We start from the raw sequence: 4163 nt of genomic DNA on the forward strand, positions 1-4163 counted from the left end.
TACAATATTTTTCCTACGAGTCAACAAAAATAAATCTTAATTTAGGTAAACAAATTACAGCAAAAGTATATAGCCAAGACGCGCGAGCATACCTTGTTACGCGCCCGGCCCGCCCCGGGCCGCGGCCGGTCGGTCGGCGACACCTCCTCGTAACTCATGAGGCCCTGGTACTTGCTACTTGCTAAATTAATTTTTTGGACAGTTTTTTCTCAATTTTGGCCACCGTAGCCTACGGAGACTAACAAGCAACGCTAAGCGGTCTTCATAGTCTATGGGTGTTGCTATATTACGGGTGTCACATGCGTGTTTGTGACTTATGAAGTAATTATTTTTACTATGCAACCAAATGAATATTTTGTAAGTTGGCAGCAATGCACTTAGTTTAAAACTGTATTCATTTTGGTTTTGTTAGGTTGGTAGCCATTAATCGCAGTAACGTTATAGCTTATAAAAGCACAAGAGCTTTTATGAGGAATAGACAATATAGACTTTTCTTGAAATCTTTTATGTATGTTCTTATATTCGTGTTAATGAATGCATAAATGACAGATAACAGTAGAGGAGTAGGAAAAAATTTAAAACATTATTGCAACCGTGGTTATCACATTGACAAACGTCATCTATTTCTCAATGTGTTAATCACAGTGCTGCCGCGCGCGCGTATAAAATCCGCAGCAAAATGTAATATACCTAAGTACGGGCAAAACTTGTCCGCAATCATTGCCAGGACATTGCATTTAATTCCAATCAGAATCGCAATTTTCATCTGCTTCGATATAATTTAAAAACAAATGCTTAACCAACTTAAATTGACTTCTATTGGGATTAAAAGGTAGAGTCAGACCAAGATAAGTTGGCAGCGATTTTGATAGCCCAGAAGATGCAAGTGTTAAGTAAACGTCATAATTTCATAGAAGTTTGACATTTAAAATAACACGTGCACCGTCTGGGCTAAATCGCTGCCAACTTATCTGGGTTTGACTCTAGAGTTAAAGTACTTACTTTAAAACATGCACCAACTGTGTAATGAACGTACATACCTACACGTACAAGTGTGGAGCAAAAGCTATTTTGTAACCAGGTCAAACACATTTAGAAAAAAAGTCACAACACATTAAAAGTTAACAACACTGGTACATCTCACATTTTTCTTATTTGAGTCTGAGTATTTAAATAACTGAAAAAATCTATCCCGCCTATAAGAGCGCAGCGTAAAAATTAGCTTCTGATTCACTTAACTTTGCGATGTCTACGGGAAAGACGCGAACGAGTTACATACAACTAAATGTGTATGACCCAACTACGCAATCCATTCGTTTCTGGATTACCTAAAATTAAATTAGATGTAAGTAGGTTATACCGATATACAAAAGTTATTTTTTGTATAATAACTTTTAATTGAACGGGTGTTAAATTAGGCATAACACAACGCATTAGCATAATTCAAACCCACGGTAATGTTATCCACTCACTTGCTTGATATTTTTCAGTGACTTCTATTATTATAATGAAATAAGGGTGACAGCTGGTAACCACAGCTACCAAAAGCAAGTGAGTGGCTATGTATGTAACTTGATACCTACCTAACCTACATAGGTACGTGCATCAGTTGTAATAGGAGTCATCGCTAAGCCGCTAACTAATAGTATTAGGTAAGACGTAATGCTGACTAACAAGATTGTACGAAGATTCACCCTTTCTGGTCTCGTCATTCCCATCGCTAAGGAAATTTTGCAATCACTCGCTCACTAACCAGTATAAGCGTGGGCTTCATTTATGCATGTTATTACGGATCTAGAGATCACACGAGTATTGGTTTTTGTATAACCTAATGTGTTTTGTGGTTGGAATTCCACTGTTGTGCGCCGCCTAGTAGCGCCTTAGCGAGTAAGTCGCGTAAGTGTCGCCGTGCAAGCCCTAAGCGCATTAGTCTGTTAGCGGTTTGTGTAACACTGGAACTGGGACAGGATATTATTACGTAGGCACGGATTTTAACAAAACATAAGTACTCCTCCAGAAATAGGACTCGGACCACTGTATCTGTAAATAAGTAATAAATAAATATTATAAGGATATTATTACACAAATTGACTATGTAAGTCCCACAGCAAACTCAATTAAGGCTTGTGTTGTAGGTTTGGCAACATAACAACCAAAATTCCATTTTCATTCATACGTTTAATCTAATTAATTACCTTTTACGAATCGCACGCATGGATATCCAATTCAACGCGTTAATAATGTTCATGTGAAAAAGGTACCACAAGCACGTGGTGCATAGATAGTTATTTGCAAATTTGTTGTACGAATCATTTTTTATTACATACTTATATAAAGCTGGCCATACACACTAGGGTATGCCTGCGCAGTTTTATCGACTGCACAGGTAAAACGAAGCGTGTGTGGCATTCCACTGTGCAGTTCCCTATTAGCTTTGCGTGTGCAGTTGAACTGTACAGGTAAAACAACGCAGGCATACCCTAGTGTGTATGGCCAGCTTAAGTAGATAGCTGTCCAGTCCCAGGCAAGCTCTGCCGCATTTCACCTTCTCATACAAACGAGTTTCGTTCTCATTTTAAAACTACGTGTCGGATTGTAATGAAGCTTTGCACTGAAATGAAATAGGGTAACGGCGGCTATTAACGCGGGTATCAAAATCGACGTCTAACACCGCGGTGTTTACAAATACGCATTTTGCAAGCAAACAGATCTATCCCCTAAGAAATAAAGCATACACAAAACAAGCTCATTCATTGGTCTATCGTGCCCATTAGTGTGCATTTGTGTGAGTGTAACAAAAAACTCGCGATTCGTCAGTTTGTGCGACGGCGGCGCAAGAACCGGTTGTTCCATACAGACGCGTGACACCACAGGTAAATGCACTCCAATCTTACTTAGTGTTTTACGTAATAGTTATGGCAAATAAACTAGTGCAATGCCTTTTAAGAGGTTGTGTATTGTTTTCTACACGATTTTGAATTACTTTTAACTTAGTTTTTGACCCGGAAATACGTTTAAAATTGAAAATAAAAAACAGCGGTGATAGGCGCCAATTACTTCTGTGGTAAGTAATTCCGTGGTATGCCACGGTAATAGAAAAAGTGGTAGTTTTGTTATTTACTCTTTAGTTTTGTTACAAATTATCAATTTTATAATTTCTTTTATTTATTCCAATCTTGATCTATTCACGCTATCAAAGAGCTATTTCCGTGGTATGGAAAGTATTTAACTAACCCTTAATTTTTAACAAAAACTTCAGCACCGATTTCCTTGTTTCTATGGGAACCCTTAATCTGTCAACTTTTTTTTATTTTGAGTTAAAACCTAAAATTTACTTGCCAGTTATGTGATTTTGTCTTTACAAGAAGCTTGTAATATACGTGTTTGATCTGATTTGAAAAACCATCTGTGTTTTATTATTTTTATGGGTCGGAATTAGGTTTAATTAAACTCCAAATTAAGCCTATTACCGATGGTATGATCAGATTACCCTCGGTAATAGAATGTATAGAAATCTATTACCGACCCAGAGAAATATCGAATGGGTTGGTAATAGGCTCTTAAAGAGTTATCTATTACCGAGTGACTATTTGGTATTGTATTGAAATATCGCATTTAGGGTACCGCAAGTACAGATTTCGTTGATAAAATTTAGACTTCAGTTATCATTATCAGATTTAAATTCTTCTGTTTTCTGATTCAGTTATTACTCTGACAAGGAAGGGTACCCAACTGCCGGACATTTCCGATTAGATTTTTTTTTATATAATTTTATTTATACAGTAGTCCAAAATCTCAGACATGATTTTTTTAGCTATAAGAATCAGCAATAAGAAAAGTACTGTGATTTGTTAATTATAAACGGGTAAATTATAACACATAATATGTGAGAGACTTTATTTAACTTAATTACCTTATCAAAAATATTAGAATTAAAAATTTTCATGTTTTTATATATAGTCGAAATTTTATAAGGTGGACGTTTACCATTTCACTGTGGTAAACTTTCACTCAGGTGGTAAACGTCCAGCTTATAAAATTTCGACTATAATTTACGCTGTGCCTTACTTACTTGTTTTTTTTGTGCAGCTAATTATGTCAGTAAGACAAATTCTTATCAATCTTTATAGCATTTAAAAATTACTTTATTTAATAACAGGCAG

Source organism: Cydia pomonella, chromosome 2 (genome assembly GCF_033807575.1).
Source record: "Cydia pomonella isolate Wapato2018A chromosome 2, ilCydPomo1, whole genome shotgun sequence".
NCBI lineage: Eukaryota > Metazoa > Arthropoda > Insecta > Lepidoptera > Tortricidae > Cydia > Cydia pomonella.